Raw genomic sequence first — 18,951 nt, 5'->3', positions numbered from 1 at the left:
AATTTCAGGTAGCAAGTAAATACTTAATAAAAATTAAAGATCAGTTTCTGCTGATTATGGAGCAAATTTTCACCATCTTTGTTTTTAATAAGTAAAGAGGGTATCATTCAGTCAATTAAAATGCCTTGAAACCTAAAAAAAAAAAAAAAAAAGGTAGGGACACATTGGTAGAATGTTTTTACACCATGATAAACTTTTAAGTATTTTTGACATACTTGCAAGACTTTAAAATTTGAAGGGCGCCTGGGTGACTCAGTCGGTTAAGCGTCTGCCTTCGGCTCAGGTCATGATCTCACAGTTCGTGGGTTCAGGCCCTGCATTGGGCTCTGTGCTGACAGCTAGCTCAGCCTGGAGCTTGTCTTCGGATTCTGTGTTTCCCTCGCTGTCCCTCCCCTGCTTGCACTGTCTCTCTCTCTCTCAAAAATAAATTTAAAAAACATAAATTTTAAAAAAAGACTTTAAAATTTGAAGAATATCTAAATTATGAGTTTGTTGACTTCTCAACACTTAAGTAGAACTTAAGTAGATTCAGAATGCCGGTGCTAGAATGAACCTTGCAGCTTACATTTTCCTTATATTCTTCTGGAAGAAAATGAGACCCAAAGAGTCATTCAATTAAGAGAAGAAATAGTACTAGAGGAGTGCCTGGCTGGCTTAGTCAGTTAAGCGTTCGACTCTTGGTGTCTGCTCAGATCATGATCTGTGAAATCGAGCCCCTTGGGGTTTTCTCCCCCCCCCCCCCCCCGCCCCCGCCTCTCTGACACTTGTGCACACACGTGCTCTCTCTCTCAAGTAAATAAACTTTTAAAAAATGTTTAAAAAGGAAGAAATAGTACTAGAACTTAGGGGTTTTGTTTTGCTGTTGTTTTTACTAGAAGGCCATTTTTTTAAATTATTCTTAACTGCCCTCCCTTAATCACCCAGTGTGTTTAGACCAATGTATTTGAGACCAATGTATGCTTAATATCTTATGTTCAAGAGAACAGAGAATTGAACAATATGTTCTGATAAATTTGTGATTTAATACCTTGAGGTTTTGTTTTTTTATCATTGGCTTTGAAGTAATAGAAAAAATACTTGTAGTCTATAGTGTGATAGAAAGTATGCTTTCTCAGGGCACCTGGGTGGTTTAGTCCGTTAAGCGTCTGACTCTTGGTTTTGGCTCAGGTCATGATCTCACGGTTCAGGAGTTCCAGCCCCACATTGGGCTCTGTGCTGATGGCTTAGAGGCTGGAGCCTGCTTCAGATTCTGTCTCCTTCCCTCCCTCTCTCTCTCTCTCTTTCTTCCCCCCCCCCCCCTTCCCTGCTTGCACTTTCTCTCAAAAATAAAACAAACATTAAAAAAAAATTTTTTTTATTAAAAAAAGAGAAGTATGCTTTCTCATGCCAGTAGGTAGGTGCCTATACATGTAGGATAGCTTGAGTAATATTTTAAAGACCATTCTGGTCTCGTGGCTTTATGCTTGAATGAAAGGTTAGAGGTAGGCAATAAAATTGATCGTGATGTGAATAATTTTTACTTGAATCCAGTGTCTGAGTAACCAAAATGTTGCTTATTGGCTTCAGTCATTCCTGATCATAACCAAGGCTAAAATGAGCTTTTGGAGATTTAGTCAGAAAATAATAGCTTGAATCTTACATTTTCTAAACTCCCATCATTTCTACACTAGAGATTACTAAAAACGGACTTAATACATTTTTATCATTTAGGCATTAGTCTTAATTATGTGTTTGAAATTATGATTCTCTTTTAAATGCTTTTCATCAGAGTTCTGAATTCTTTCTTATAATAAGTTCTATTATTTTAAGTATTTAAAAAAATTAAATTGGACAATCCTGAATTAAAAAAAACTTTAACAGTTTCTTCTTCTTAAGTAGGCCTTACGACCAGCATGAAGCCCAATGTGGGGCTTGAACTCCCAATCCTGAGAGCAAGACCCAAGCTGAGATCAAGAGTCAGGATACTCAACTGACTGAACCAGTTAGGCTCCCCTAACAGTTTGTTCTTTAGTATGTTTAAGAGCATAACCAAAAATGTCCTTTATTTTTTGTAATGCTTTATGCCTTAAAAAGTGCTTTCACTTGGCTTTTTCTCATTCAGTTCCTAAAAGAGAGAAGTGAGATGGTATGTCCCGTTGTATAGCTGTGTGATTCTGGCACTAACCACCAGAGTTAGGGTAGACATCATAGGTTAAGGGCATTGTCCATTGGATTTTCCTCACTTCAAATACCATTTGCAAGCTCCAGGGCTTCCAGGCCACTTGTATTTGTGACCAACTGGCTACAAATTTGGGAGTTCCTACTACCCCTTCAAATTTGATAATTTGCTGGAATGACTTAGAACTTAGGAAAGTGCTGTACTTAAAATTACAGTTTTATTATTAAGGATACAAATCAAGGCAAGACAAATGAAGACACAACCTAGAGAGAGGTCTACAAGGGTCCCAGATATGAAGCTTCCATTTCTTCAGGACATGTTATCCTCTTGCTGCATTGACATGTGATCACCAACCAGGGAGACTCAACCAAGCCTCCATTTCCAGAGTTTATTGGAGTTTTATTACGTAGGCATGATTGATTGAATTGGCCATATGGTGAATCAGTCTCCAGCCCCCTCCTCTTCCAGGATGTTAGGCTGATATCATATGCCTCAAAACCCCAATCCTTTAATCACTTGACTGGCCTTTTAAGTATGGCCAACCCCAAAGCATAAGAGACTGTTAAAAACTGAGAACAAACTGAGGGTTGATGGGGGGTGGGAGGGAGAGCAGGGTGGGAGGGAGGGCAGGGTGGGTGATGGGTATTGAGGAGGGCACCTTTTGGGATGAGCACTGGGTGTTGTATGGAAACCAATTTGACAGTAAATTTCATATATTAAAAAATAAAATTAAAAAAAAACAGAGAATATATACAATGTAAAAAAAAAAAAAAAAAAGTATGGCCAACCCTATTCCTGAAACTAGAGGCCCACTGGGAGTTATATGTTCATAATAAAAGATGTCCTAGGGGCCCAACAAGGATAACAAACACACTTCTCTCTATCAGTTGTGAAATTCCAAGGATTTAGAGTCTCCATCCTATGAATCAGGGACAAAGGCAGCCAGAATTTGTATTATACAATAATAGCTGAAGAAGTGAGAACAGACATTTGTCTAATTTGTGACCATTGAAACTAGAACATATCTCTGTAGTAGTAGCCAGTAGCCCAGTGATCTCCATTACTAAAAAATTGTAACAGGTTGTATTTGAATATATTTACATATGTAGAAAGATTGCTTTCTTTTTAAAAAAAATTTTTTTTAATGTTTATTTATTTTTGAGAGAGAGCGCCAGAGTGTGAGCCAGGGAGGGGAAGAGAGACAGGGAGACCCCAGAATCCGAAGCAGGATGTAGGCTCCAGGGTTCAAACTCACCAACCACGAGATCACGACCTGAGTTGGATGCTTAACTGACTGAACCACCCAGGATCCCTGAAAGATTGCTCTCTATTGAAAATTAAAACATTCTTTTATCAATATAATTGTATTTAAAACCTGGCTCAATGTTCTTTTGAGTCTCATACTAACATAAATTGTAGTTAAGTTTATAAACTACATGCTTTTTGGTATTTATAAGCTCAGCAATTTTGGCTGTGAAAATACTCATTTTTGGTATTTTTGAATTTGTAATTTTAGACTTAGGTTGTTATTAGTGTTAAGTCAGAGAAAATCTAAACCTATGAGGTGAGATTTTTGTTAGGTGGAGGTGTTGATAACGTATCCATTGGTTGTTAGTGTCATAAAGTGTTTTAGTAACTTAATTGCCATTTTGAATTTTAGCTCTTGAGTAGAAGTTACTAGCTGTTCAGGTACAGTGTTGAAGATTGATAATATTCTTTTGCATATTGTTTATGCCCAGTAGAAAATCTTATTTCTGATTGCCATTTAAAGATTATATTACATACTTGGACACCTGGGTGGCTCAGTAGCTTAAGTGTCCAACTCAATTTAGGCTCAGGTCATGATCTCATGGTTTGTGAGATCAAGCCCCACGTCAGGCTCTGGGCAGACAGTGTAAAGCCTGCTTGGGATTCTCCCTCTCCCTGTCTCTCTCTCTCTGCCCCTCCCCTTTGCGTATACATTCTCTCAAAACAAATAAACCTAAGGGGAAAAAAGGTTATATTACATTCTCTTGGAACTTACTGAATGTTCAGAAATAGTCTATTAAGGTAGGGAGTGTTATAAATAAACTGTTTAATTGAATAAGAATTCTAGTGTTTTCTGAGGAATGCAGCATCTACTATTTGAAATGTCGTATTATCTTAAAAATTAGTGGGTTTTGTTGTTGTTTTTTATATATGATTGGGAATTCTTGGCATGAAGCAAAGGAAAAAAGGCCAGAAAGTACAGAAGGGGTGATTTCTTAAACATTCTACTCCCTTTATTTTATTTTCACTCACAGTTTCATTTAATAGAAGGATTTGTGGGAAAAGAGATTTGTAACAGATGAAACTAGCAGATCTGGAAAAGAGTGAGTTTGACCACAATTTTGAATTACAGTTATTCAGAGGAATTTGTTTTTAGTTGTATGTCATTATTGTATGCTGGCATATCTTCTGAGTTTGGAGATCTAATACATTTAAGGATAGAAGACACAAGATGAGGACTTTTGCAAAGCCAGGTTTATAGATCTTGGTGTAGATTAGGCTCAGGGGGGAGAACCTCTCCCTGTCTGTGTGCAGCCATCCCTATCCTCCAGCATTTACATACACAAATTTGCTCTTTCTTTCCTAACTTTTACAAAGTAAGGTTCAAACTTGTTAGTATGATATTTAAAGCCTTCTGTTACATTTCTTCAACTACCTTATAAGTTATCACTACCTCTACCCATATGTCAATCCAGAATGTTGCCGTAAACATCTTTTTTCTTTTGTGTTTTTGCTCATGAATTTCCTTCTTCCTGAAATACCCTCTCACCCTCTTCTGCCCATTAAAATCCTACTCACTGTTCTCAGTGCATATCTACCTCTTCAGTGAAGCCTTCTTGGATGTAGTCTCCATCATGAGATTTATTGCTGTTTTCTCTGTGCATTTATTCCTTCTTGACATTCCCTCTAATGTGCGCTCCTGTATTGTAGTTTTACACAAATCTTTTTTCTCTAATAGATAATGTTGGATTGCAGTTTATACTTTATTTATTTACCTTGAAAACTGTAAACTACAGTAAATGTTCAATTAATGTAGAGTAAACTGTTAGATTAGACCTAGAATTTGGGGAGAGGAGGAGTGCAAGGAACAGGACAGGAGAGATCTTGTTACCTGTAATCTAAAAACCTTGATATGGTGAGTTTACTCATTTAGTCCTCGGACTGTGATACTCTTTCTATTTAGTGTACATTATACCAACTTTCTACTTGGTATACTGTCTCATTTGAACTTCTCCTCTAGTTGTCTCTGTTTGCAATTACCGCTCTAGATACACTGCAGGCAGAATCAGTGTTTCTCCTCTTGTGTGCCTCAGACCAGCCACATCAGCATTACCTGGGAACTTTTTAGAAATGGAGATTCCTGGCCCCACTTCAGACCTACTGAATGAGAAACTTTGGAGTGGGGGCCCAGCAGTCTGTGTTAACTGGGCCTTCAAAATATTCTGCTCCATGCTGAAGTATGAGAAATACTGAAGATGTAGTCCCTATTTCTTTGATATTATCTCCTCCATATCTGGAGAGGTTATGTTCTGTCCCTGTTACTGAGCTTCTACTCTGGCCTTTGATTTACTGCAACCTTGAACTTTTCTGTGGATAATTACTTGGCTTCCCTGTGAGAATATACCACTTCTCCTTAGTGAAGATCACTGGCTTTTTATTCCTTCTTCTAGACTTTTTAAAAATTCTGTCATCTCCAGGAGTGCTGGTAGGTCAGTCGGTTGAGTGTCCGACTTCAGCTCAGGTTATGATCTTGTGGTCAGTGAGTTCGGGCCCTGTGTCAGGCTCTGTGCTGACAGCCCGGAGCCTGGAGCCTGCTTCTGATTCTGTGACTCTGTCTCTGCTCCTCCCCTGCTCGTGCTCTGTCTTTCTCTGTTTCAGAAGTGAATAAATGTTAAAAAAAAAAAAAAAATTTTTTTTAAGTCATGTTATCTCCAGAACTTCCTTTTGTTTTACTTTGTAGCTTGAGGCTGACTTTTGGACATGCTGACCTTGAAATGCATGTGAGACATCCTAGTGGAGTTGTTTAATAAGCAATTGGGCCACATGATTTGGAGTTCAGAAAGTCAGAAAAATTGAGGGAAGGTGTTTACAAACCAGTTAATTTTGCTGCACTCTGGAAAGTCAGAGAAGACAGTTCTTTGTGCTTTATTAAAATATCAGTCTTCATTTCTTTCCTTTCTGTGGAAATCTGTAATTACAGGGAGGAAAATTATTAGTAATTCTTCTAGAACACCTCCTTCAACTTGTATTCAGATGACTGATTTTGTTAAATCATTCATCTTTTTGTATTTTTGTTATAACAAAGAGGATAAGAGAGAAAATTCTTTGTTATATTGAATTGTGTGGGATAGAAACTTTCCTTTTAATAAGATCAGTCTCAGAGTGGGATGTTACAAATATTTGTTATGCATTTTCAGTTTTAATATATCCAAATATTTTTCTTATATATCTTGTTTTTCTCTTTTTATCTCTGTAGTCTATTAAAATATTGACTCTCAATCATAGTATGAAAATGTTAAAATGTATTTACATTCATTAGGGTACAGGCTTAGCTGCTGTAACAGAAACTTACAAACACAATGATACAAACACAACACTAATGAAGTTTTTCTCTTTCCTGTAATAGTAGGTGGGCAGTCTGTAGTGGGTGAGAGACTGCCTTTTTTTTTTTTTTTTTTTTTTTTTAAGGTTATTCATGGTCCCAGGTTCCTTCTGCTTGCTTAGCAATCCCCTTAAGTATTGTTCTCATTTCACGTTGAAGCCAGATTACTTCATAGGGGCACACCAGAAAAAGAGTAAATACCTTCCTTTGAGAAGATGGCACATATTTTTTTATATATATTATTCTGCTTGTATCTCACTGGCCAGAACTTAGTCACATGGCCACTCCTGATTTTAAAGGAGCCTAGGAAATGTAGTCTCAATTGGTAACTCTGCTTCCCACTTAGGGGAATGGGAGAAGTGTTCTATTACTAAAAGAAAGGAAGAAAGAATGACTACTGAACATCATTCTGACACTCCAAAACTTTAGGAGTTTCAAGACCACTCTCCTTTCTGATACCAACCGCAATTTTGTGGAGCCCCAAGATCACCCTCAGGTTCAATAATTCACTAGAACTCTTGAAAGCTGTTGTACTCATGGTTATGATTTACTCAGTAAAAGATGTAGATCAAAACTAGCTGAGGGAGAAGGCACTTGGGGCACACAGGTGGAACTTCCAGTTGCCCTCTCTCACTGAAGCCTTAGGACAGCACTAACTTCTGGCAACAATGAGTGGCAGTACACACAAAATACTGTCAACCAAGGAAGTTTACCCAAGCCTTAATGTCCAGAGTTTTTATTGGAGTTTGGTCATACAGATATGGTTGGCTACCCATGTGGCTGATCTTTAGTGTCCTCTGAAAGTTAACAATGCATGACCCAAAGTATCCATCATAAATCACTTTGTTAGACTATTTGAAGTGGCTCGTGGTTGGCTACTAAACAAAGACATTGATCATACAGGACATTCCAGTGGCTTAGAGATTACCTCCCAGGAACCAAGGTTAAAGGCTAGACCTCTTTTTGAGTAAGGTTAATTCTTTATTAGATAGCCACTTCTGCGGATAGGCACATCTTGTTTCTGGATATATAGACAGTTGCATAATATAAATGCTTTCATTTTGAAAGCTTTTTTTCTTAAATGAATAGACGTTTAAAATCACGTACCTTTGGGGCGCCTGGGTGGCTCAGTCGGTTAAGCGTCCGACTTCTGCTCAGGTCACGATCTCGCGGTCCGTGAGTTCGAGTCCCGCGTCGGGCTCTGGGCTGATGGCTCAGAGCCTGGAGCCTGCTTCCGATTCTGTGTCTCCCTCTCTCTCTGCCCCTCTCCCGTTCATGCTCTGTCTCTCTCTGTCTCAAAAATAAATAAAAAACATTTAAAAAAAATTAAAAAAAATAAAATAAAATCACGTACCTTTTAAAAACTACAAGAGACTAGACTTTGTTAGGTTCAACTATCCACAAATGAACTAGCACTGACTGCTTGTGACCTAGATGAGAGAACCAGTTAACAAAGTTGATACTGTATCTGAATCTCTACTTATGAATATGGGCTACTTACATTTGCAGTCGAGATGGAATCTGTTTGTTGTAAGACCTATTTTCCTCCTCTGTCCTTTACATATGTACCATACATGTCTGGGAGCTACTGTATCTGACCCAGACAGGTACTGGATTCGAAGCATCTATTTTGTTGAATTGTATTTGTCTGGTTCAGTTCATTATGAGTGGTTTTTTTTTCCAGTATGAGTGTTCTCTTCAGAAGCTTATTGTATTGGTAGTATTGTTCATTTTCTCCCTGAAGGTTGGATGACAGTTTTGTACAAGTGTGATTTTGCATCACAAACCAGCAATGCAGCCTTTACTCTTTCTACACTAGGAGGCAACTGTGTGCAGAATAATTAGTATTTGGCCTACCTACTCCAGATTGTTGTGAAGATAAATAGTAAATGTAAAGGTCCCTTTGGAAAAAATATAAATACTATGGAATTGTAAAATATTACTAGTGGTATGTTTAAATTTAAAGAATTTAAAGTTAAATGTTAAAAATTTTAATAAAGGAAGGAAATAGAAGATACCAGTTGAGTGAATTTTTAAAAAGATGATGAGAATATAATTTTCTCTTCCCTTTATTTTCTCAGTTTTCTGCAGTAAACATATAGTTCTTTTATCATGAGAGCACAGAAAACTTTTTTTTTTTTTTTTTTTCAACGTTTTTATTTTTGGGACAGAGAGAGACAGAGCATGAACGGGGGAGGGACAGAGAGAGAGGGAGACACAGAATCGGAAACAGGCTCCAAGCCATCAGCCCAGAGCCCGACGCGGGGCTCGAACTCACGGACCGTGAGATCGTGACCTGGCTGAAGTCGGACGCTTAACCGACTGCGCCACCCAGGCGCCCCCACAGAAAACTTTTTGAAAAGGGACACCTAGCAAGACCAAATACTGACAATGTAACAAAGCAGTGTATAAACACAAATCATGACTTGGATGAGTAATAGCAAATTTCTCAAGAAAAGGTGGAAAGATCAGACTCACTTCTGGAAAAAGTTTATGTACCCAAGTCTATAATTTGTTGTTTAGACAGTGCCTTTGTATGTTGTAGCCACTTTTATTTGATGGATTAAAGTTCTTTGATTTCTGTATTTTTTTGGTGTTTATCAAATGGTATCTCCTGGGGCACCTGGTTGGCTCATTCATTTAAGTGTCTAACTTTTGATTTTAGCTCAGGTCATGATACTATGGTTTGTGAGATTGAGCCCCACATTGGGCTCTGTGCTGACAGCTTGGGGCCTGCTTGGGATCTCTCTCCCCCTTTCTCCCTGCCCTTCCCCCACTCATGCTTGTGTATGCTTTCAAAAATAAACATTTTTTTTTTAGAAATTTTTTTTATGTTTATTCTTGAGGGAGAGAGGGAGTGTGAGTGGGGGAGGGGCAGAGAGAGAGGAAGACACAGAATCTGAAGCAGGCTCCAGGCTCTGAGCTGTCAGCGCAGAGCCCAATGCAGGGCCTGAACCCACGAGCTGTGAGATCATGACCTGAGCTGAAGTCAGACATTTAACCAACTGAGCCGCCCAGGCGCCCCAACAAACATTTTTTAAAAAGAAAAAAATACTTAAAAAAAAAGATCCGTATCTCTTATAGAACAGGAATTGTTTTATTGTAGCAGAAAACAATTGGTAATAGGAAAATGTCTCTGTATAATGAAGGTGAGGGAGCCAGGTTAAAAAGTTTTTTAAAAGGGTCCTGTTAGGTTAGGAATAATACCTGGTTGAGCTATCTTGACATTTTATTCTTATATATTTTCAAAGAGATTTTATACACACAGTGCTCTTAGGACATTAAACTGTCAGTTTGGTTTTGAGTCCCTACAAGTGAGTATATGGTAAAGACTAGAGCCATTAGTTGTGCTTCTTGGAAATTATCACAAGGTACAATGTCTGTCACCCAGGTGTCTGATTTTTGTTTTTAATAGCTTGATGAGTTTTTTCAAAGTCAAAAACATGGCTAGTGTGTTGGATAGGTCGAGAAGATTCTACTTCCTTGGTTTATGAAATTCAAGAATCTCTTTTGCCCTTGTAACTTGAGCAGGCTGAGAGCTGTAGACAGTGATGGTCTCTGTTTGAATCAAACCAAAACCTCAAAACAGCTGTATTTTTCTGTTTAAGTATTATGTAAATAGCTGTTTATCTGGTACTAAAGCTTTTACCATTTAAGGACAAATAAGAGCACACTGAAGCAGGCATTGTCAAGTCGTGTTAGTGACTGCGTGCTAGCACTTCATTTACTTACTCATTGTCCTTAGTTAAGGACAGTACTTGGTCCTAGTAAATTAGTTCTACAAATGCCTTCCCACTGCCCTCTCTGAGGAAAAAGTTCCAGATACTGCTGTATAGATTTCTTGGAGAAGTAGCCTCTCTTCCAGTGTTGTACTGCCCTCTTCCCTGTTAGCTTGCCGGTCTCTGTAATCCCAGCTGCCTATGGAATGTTTCCAATGTCAGAAGTCCTTTTTTTTTTCTTTGCTTATTCTTAGAAATTTCATTTAAAAATTTTTGATTGTGGGAAAATCATGTGTAAAATTTACCATTTTAACCATTTTTATGTGGACAGTTCAGTAGCACTAAGCACATTCATGTTGTTGTGTAATCATCACCACTATCCAGAATGCTTTTTGGTTTATAGCTGAAACTCTGTACCATTAAACTGTAGCTCTCTATTCCTATTCCCCTCAAGCCCCTGGCAACTCCCATTTTACTTTTTTCTTCATGATTTTGACTATAGATACCTCATAAAAATGGAATCATACAGTGTTTCTCTTTTTATTACTGGCTTATGTCACTTAGCATAGTGTCCTCAAGGTTCATCCATGTTGCAGTGTTTGTCAGAATTCTCTTCCTTTTTAAGTCTGAATTATATTCCACTGTATGTATATACAACGTTTTGTTTATCCGTTCATCTATCAGTGGACATTTGGGTTGCTTCCACCTTTTGGCTGTGGTGAATAATGCTGCTATGAACATGGGTGTATAAATAACTCTTTGGGGCTGTGCTTTCAATTCTTTTGGGTATATACCCAGAAATGGAAATGCTGGATCCTAGAGTAATCCTATTTTTAATTTTTTGAGGAACCCACCATATTGTTTTCCATAATAGCTACACCATTGTATATTCTCACCAACAGACCAGCAGTGTACGAGTGTTTCATTTTCTCCACATCCTCACCAACACTTTCTGGTTTAAAAAAAAAAACAACTTTTTTTAATGTTTGTTTATTTTTGAGAGAGAGAGAGAGAGACAGAGTGTGGGCAGGGGAGGGGCAGAGAGAGAGGGAGACACACAAACCAAAGCAGGCTCCTGGCTCTGTGCTATAAGCACAGAGCCCAACGTGGGGCTCGAACCCACGAAATGTGAGATCATGACCTGAGCCGAAGCCTGGCGCTTAACCGACTGAGCCACCCAGGTGCCCCTTCTGTTTTTTTTTTTTTTTTAATGTTTGTTTATTTTTGACAGAAAGAGAGACAGAGCATGAGCGGGGGAGGGGCAGAGAGAGAGAGTGGGAGACACAGAATCCGAAACAGGCTCCAGGCTCTAGGCTCTGAGCTGTCAGCACAGAGCCCGACGCGGCGCTCGAACTCACAGACCGCGAGATCATGACCTGAGCCAAAGTCGGACACTCAACCAACTGAGCCACCCAGGCGCGCCAGCTTCTGTTTTTTAATAGTAGCCTTCCTAATAGATACGAGATAGTATCACATTGTGGTTTCGATTTGCGTTTCCTTAATGAATAGTGATGCTGAGCATTTTTTCACGTGCTTCTTGGCCATTGTATTTTTTTTTTTTGAGAAATGTCTATTTAAATCCTTTGCCCCTTTTATTTTTTTCTTAATGTTTATTTTGAGAGTGTGCATGTGTGTGAGTGAATGGGGGAGGGACAGAGAGAGAGATGGAAAGAGAGAATCCCAAGCAGGCTCCGCACACAGTGCAGAGCCCAACACAGGGCTCAATCTCATGGCCACAAGATCATGACCTGAGCCGATATCAAGAGTTGGGCACTTAACTGACCGAATCATCCAGGTGCCCCTAAATCCTTTGCCCATTTTAAAATCAGTTTCTTTTTATTGTTAAATTGTAGGAATTCTTTATATATTCAGGATATTAAATATCAGATTAGGTGATTTTAAAATATTTTCTCTTGTGTGGGTTACCCTTTTACTCAGTTGATTGTGTCCTTTGCTGCACAATTTTTAATTTTGATATAGCCCAGTTTATTTTTCCTTTGTTGGCTTTTTTTGGTCATATTTTGCCATGTTTAATGTTATGAAGCTTTTGTTCTGTTTTCTTTTTTAAGTTTTATTGTTCAGGTCTTTGATCCATTTTAACTTTTTATGTGTATAGGATAAGGGTCCATCTTAATTTTGTTGCATGTGGATATCCAGTTTTCCATTTCCTTTGGCAAAAAGACTGCTTTCCCCTATTTAATGGTCATGGAGAAGTCTTCTTAAATACATGTGTCCCTGGAATACCAGTTATTACCAATTTCTTAATTGTTAGCAGCAAATTGATAGCAGACTAAAGAAAGAGGCCTTGAAGAAGAGATGTTGAGTATTGATATGGTAGGGAGCCAAGGGTAAACTTGTTTTATTTCAGAATTGCCTAGTGATGGTCTGGGTGGCTACAGGCTGCTTTCTTTGCATTTGTGTCATATTCATGAATTAATATACTACTATAATATGCAGACTCATTCATCTATTGCATATTGATTTGTATATTCCAATTCAATTCTGCACCTATTTCTTAAATAACTATTGAATGAAGATAAACCCATACATGTACATATGACTAGAGTAATGAGACTATGTAAAAACCACTCAGAGTCAGTTTCATTACTTAATAGCCTATGTATTTTAGAGTTACAGACCTATAACCAACAGATTAACACTAATAATGAATATGTATTTGGGCAGTTCCTTGATATGTTGTGGAGATTTTGCTGGTGTGTCTTTAGAACCCTGTAATGTTAATAATTCTTCAGGAAATAGATGAAATACCACTTCTGCATGAAAATGATTTTTTTTGGTGATTAATATCATTCCGTGGGTAGATGTCAAAGTCCCAGTAATCATAGTAAAGAAGACAGAATGAATTTTTGTTTGTTTGTTTCTTGTTTTAGCAGGATTTGAGTAGCTTCTTAAATGCATATTGGAAGTCCAGAGTGAACTGTGTGCTCCAGCAAAAGATGAAATAAAGTTAGGGGAAAGGTATGAATAAGTAATTTTGATATATTTTTTAATAAGTAGATCCTTCATGAGACTCTTCATAGGATTTTTTAATACCCCTGTTAAGAGAATGGAAGAGTCAGGAAATCTTTAGCATTGCAAGGCATTCAGGGTCCCCGAGCTCAGTATAGATATAGCTGCTGTCCCATTTGCCTTAAACGTGCCTCACCTGGCTAGCTGTTAGTCTGTGTTGACACTGGAGGGTGGGCATGACTGCACTGACAGCCTCTCATTTTGTTGGTCTTTATAATTTTATTACTTGAGGTCTAATAGGTGAGTTTTAGCTTTTGAATCTTTCAGGGGGTGGAACATTTCCACCCTCTTTTGTAGTCACATATGGGAACACAGAACACAGCCAGAAGTCTTCAGACTTAGTTTTTAGTTCATTAGTTTTGGTTTTCAGTCTTTTTCAATTTGAGCTTTTTTCTTATTCAGACCTCAGATAATTTAAAACTTACAAAGCAGGGTTGCCAAAATTAAAGTGGTTTTAGAGAGTGGAACCTTACATGATTGTTGTTTTGCCCCAAACTTTTGTTTCTTCCCTACCACATTCATCCCATATATGCAGTGCATAGTTCCACAGGGATTCTACTGAGCACTTAGCGGTCAAACTTTGCTTTATAGGTAAACGGATGTGAGGCTCAGTGCTCTTGGATTCATCCCAAGTCATACAGATAGGCAGTGGTGGAACTGGGATTAAAGCCCAGGTCTTGTGTCACTAAATATATTGCTCTTTCCATTATGTTGTACACCATGGATAGCACATTTAAAATAATGATATTGTGTACTTTATAATCTTCAAAGAGTTTCCATACATGTGGTCTCATTTGATTTTCACTTTGTGACTTGGTGCAGTGGATTAGTATAATAGCAGCTAATGTTTATTGGGGGCATACCCTAAATGCTAGTGATAAGGGTACTTTTGGATACATGAGTTCATTCTTTATCCATTTTTTAACTAGTTTTTAAAAACCCAGCAACTGACTTCAGCGTTGATGCTGTTGGATAAGGAGAAGTCCATAGGTTACATAGGTTTTATTTTAGGTTGTGTATTACAGTTTCAGAAACATTTATCACTTTCCTCAAGGTAGTGGGACTAGATTGGGAACGTAGTCGGCAAGAGTTTCATCTAGAAGGCCAATTTTTATTTATAAGTGTGACTTGATAATTGGATGACTTGTTGATAAAGGGCATTCTCTTCTTAGTGAGCAGGGTTAGTCAAGAGGACATGTTGTAAGTCAGAAGGATGCTTGGAACAGAGAAGATAAGAACAGAGCATGTGTGTTGTTTTTAAGGGTTATTTCTGTCAAGTTGTGGTGTCCTGACTTACTGTTCTCCATTCTAGGGGAAGTCCTATTTGAAGAAACAAATCAGTCATCTGGAGTGGAGAACTATTCCCCTGAATCTGTCTTGAGAGGCATAGGTGCCTCTTTTTGAAGCTCTATACTGGTTAGCACAAACATAAGCCCTGACTTCATGGCATACCACTTTCCACAAATAGGTTTTTATGTTGTTTCCTGATTTCACACTACAAAGAAAGCACTGTAGTGTTTAGAACCCCCTAAATGACTTACATTTAATCCCACCTGTTGGATGGTTCTTGTTAGCATCAAAAGTGTGTATCATTTGCTAATCTGGTCTGTGTACCGTTTTGGGGGGAGGGAGCATATCGTATATTCTATCTGTTAAACACAGAATCTGACTGTGATTCTTTGGAAAGATGTTTTAAAATAAGAGAAATAGGGGTGCCTGGCTGGCTTAGTCAGTAGAGCATGTGACTCTTGATCTCAGGGTCATGAGTTTGAGCCCCATGTTGAGTATGGAGATTACTTAAAAATAAAAGCTTAAAAAAAAAAAACAGAATAAAAAACATAAGATTAAATATACAAGGTACAGTTTTAAATATAGATACATTGGGGTACATTATACTAGAGACATTATTATTTCTGCCTTGCTTTATCTCCTACATAGAAGTTTATTTTCTTTATTAAATAAGAACTTGTTGACTTTCTATCATATGCAAGATTATTAATTATTTTATATACATAGTATATTCTTCATATATTCATTCTGCAATGTTTTGAGTATGAGAAAGGAGAGGAGTGTGGGTTTAACTGAAGTAAGTGAAGTATGAACAATCTTTGGTGCTGTGTACATATGAACAGAAGTCTGATAAGCCTACTTATTACTTGCTTCCTGTCACCTGTCTGTCACCTTCACCTGTCACCTTCCTGTCTCTTACTGACCTTACAGTTTAGGTTGTCAGGGAGCTTTGCTGCATGCCAGGTTGGTCTGTTACTGCTCTTTGCCAGCATCTTAGATGTGGGTTATGTAGTTTTCTTTGTGTCCAGGTTTTGGTTTTGTTTTTGTTTTTGTTTTTGTTTTTTTGTCCTCCCTACTCTTCTGCATGAAATCTTCCTCTTAAGTTCGTTTGTAGGGCTAGTTAGTATTTCCTTAATTGGTGCTCATTTCCTTTTAGATTGTAAAGTTTTAAAATTTATATAAAAATGTCTATAATTTTATTTATCTCAGTACTGTTTAGTATAATATAGTGCTTTATACACAGTAATATTCCATTAGCTTTGATCTATAGGTAGTTTAATGTGGTCTCTCCTATACACATCTGAATTATTTCTTACATGCCATAATTACCTATGCTATGAGAAGTAATCTACAGCTGTCTACTGAACTATCTAGCATCTTTGTCTGACAAAAGAAGAGTTATACTACTGTTGTCTACAACAGTGACAGGGCTGATGAATTGCTACTCCCAGTATGTAGCAAACACCAGATTTAGTTAGGTTTTTACCCCAATCCACTGTCACAGGCCATCTTGGTCTATACATATTATTTAAATGAATTTGATAGGACTGGTTGCCTTAAGTCTTTTCTGAATAAGTCTAGGAGGTCTGCATAAATAAATGTAGAGCATCAAAACTGTTACACAATGTAATTTCAAATTTAAGTATGTTGCTGAAGTATATGGATATAATGTTAATTTTTATATTTAATTTCTGAAAATATTTCTGTGTGTCTTGTATGGAGTACAAAAGGGAACTGTGGAAGAATTTTAATCTAAAATGGAACCAGAGGATTTGAAATGGAGAATCTCAGGCACGTGCCCTCAGAGGAATGAACTTAAGAACTGAGGCACTGATTTGCTGTAAATGCCTGATTTACAGAAGATGGAGACCTCTCCTGACCAATGAATGTCTGCCAAAAATCTCTCCCCATCCTCAAGCCAGTGAACTTACTGCTTGGATTCCACCTGGGCTTCCCCCTCTTTACAATCCTTGCCCATAAATACAGCCCGCCCCAAACCCTTAACAGGCTTGCCTATACCTTGCTACCACAGGAGTTTCCCAAATTGGAATTCCTCTGCTGTTCTCAGATAAATTCAATTTATGGTAAATCTAGTAGTCAACTACCCAAACCTCTTAAAGACCCTGCAATGTAATTGAGACCCAGAGAAATGGAGATGTACCAGAGATCAGTGAAACCAGTTAGTGGCACAGCCTGTACTAGAAACATTTCCTCTTCTACTCTTTTATTCATAATTCTTTGATCCACTGTGCTGTATATTCTACAAAAAATAACAGATTGACTGTCATTACTGCACTTTTATTTAGTCAGTATTTAACATTGATTAATCCAGATATTTATTGTTTTCCTTGCTACATTTTTCCTCTATTTTTGATCTTCCAAGCTAATATTTTCTTCTACCTGAGGGATATCTTTTAGGATTTCCTGTAGTTCAAGTTTGCTGGTGGCATTAGCTTCTGTTTTTAATTTGCCCCAGATACCTTTATGTTCTCTTTCTTGACTGAATTTTTCTCTGGGTATAGAATTCTAAGTAATTATTTTCTTTCAGTGTAGTCTTCTGGCACTATTGTTTCTGTTGAAAAGACAGCCTTTATGTAATTGGTCCTCCTTTGAATATTTTGAATGAAATCTGTTTTCCCCACCCATGGCAGCTATTTATTTGTTTCCTTGAACATAGTAAGCATAGTTAATCTTTAACTGGGTTAAAATCAGTATCTGGAAACAAACAGGGCTGATGGGGGGTGGAAGAGAGGGGAGGGTGGGTGATGGGTATTGAAGAGAGCATCTTTTGGGATGAGCACTGGGTATTGTATGGAAACCAATTTGACAATAAATTTCATATATTTAAAAAAAATCAGTATCTGGAGTCTTTGTAGGTCTGTTTACTTTGTTTCTGTTGGTTCTCACTCATGTGATCTTACTACTTTGTGTGCCTGGTTATTTTTATTTGTATGCCAGACTTTATATTTTCAAAATAGTTTTCAGAAACATGTGTTTAGGATGTTGTCGTTCCCTGTACAGGGTTTACATTGCTTCTGCCAGATGGTTTAGAGCATTCCAGATCATCTTTTTTTTTTTTTTTTAATTATCATTCCAGTGTAGTTCATGTACAATGTTATATTAGTTTCAGGTGTACAATATAGTGATTCAGGAATTCTATACATTACATGGTAAGTAATACTCTTTAATCCCCTTCACCTATTTCACCCATCCACCTCTCCTCTGGTTGGTAACCATCAGTTTGTTCTCAGAGTCTGTTTTTGGCTTGTCTCTTTTTGGTTTGTTTCTTAAATTCCACATAAGAATTGAAATCATGTGGTATTTATCTTTCTCTGACTGGCTTATTTCACTTAGCTTAATACTCTAGCTCCATTCATGTTATTGTAGGTGGCAAATTTCGTTTTTCTTTATGGCTGAATAATATTACGTTGTGTATAGATATCATTATCCATTCATCTGTTGATGGACACTTGGGCTGCTTCCATAATTTGGCTCTTCTAAGTAATGCTGCAGTAAACATAGGGGTACATGTATCTTTTTGAATTAGTGTTTTCATATTCTTTGGGTAAATACCCACTAGCGGAATTACTGGATCATATAATTTATTGATTAAAAATCATATAATTTATTGTAAAAAATCATTTAATTTTTTAAGAAACTTCTATACTGTTTTCCACAGTGGCTGCACCAGTGTGCATTCTCACCAACAGTTCACAAAGGATCCCTTTTCTCTACATCCTTGCCAATACTTGTTGTTTTTTGTATTTTTGATTTTAGTTATTCTGACAGGTGTGAATTGATACCTCATTATGGTTTGGATTTACATTTCCCTAATGATGAGTGATGTTATGCATCTTTTCGTGTGTCTTTTGGCCATGTGTATATGTTTGTGGTTGGAGAAATGTTTGTTCATGTCTTCTGCCTGTTTCTAATTGGATTATTTGGGATTTTTTTGGTATTACTAATCCTTTATCAGGTATGTCATTTGCAAATATCTTCTTCCATTTAGTAGGTTGTCTTTAGTTTTGTTGATTGTTTCCTTTGCTTTGCAGAAGCTTTTTATTTTTGTTGTAGTCCCAATAGTTTATTTTTGCTTTTCTTTCCCTTGAGGCCGGAGACCTATC

The 18,951-nt window shown here is 37.5% G+C and overlaps 1 protein-coding gene across 6 annotated transcripts in view; it reads left to right on the top strand.

Moving 5' to 3' along the window:
* The window catches only part of REV1 (REV1 DNA directed polymerase), a 93,082-nt gene that overhangs the window by 5,598 nt on the left and 68,533 nt on the right, over positions 1 to 18,951 (top strand). For 3 of the 6 annotated variants that reach the window (XM_078444390.2, XM_078444391.2, XM_078444388.2), the window contains exon 2: positions 13,399 to 13,486. The exons of the other annotated variants lie outside the window; for them this stretch is intronic. The gene's annotated coding sequence lies outside the window, so the exon portion shown is untranslated. The remainder of the gene's footprint in view (positions 1 to 13,398; positions 13,487 to 18,951) is intronic. 6 annotated transcript variants of the gene reach the window in all.

This window comes from Panthera onca, chromosome A3, assembly GCF_046562875.1.
Source record: "Panthera onca isolate mPanOnc1 chromosome A3, mPanOnc1 haplotype 2, whole genome shotgun sequence".
NCBI lineage: Eukaryota > Metazoa > Chordata > Mammalia > Carnivora > Felidae > Panthera > Panthera onca.
The sequence above is the reverse complement of the archived record's forward strand: the minus strand, read 5'-3'. Positions and strand labels throughout refer to the sequence as shown.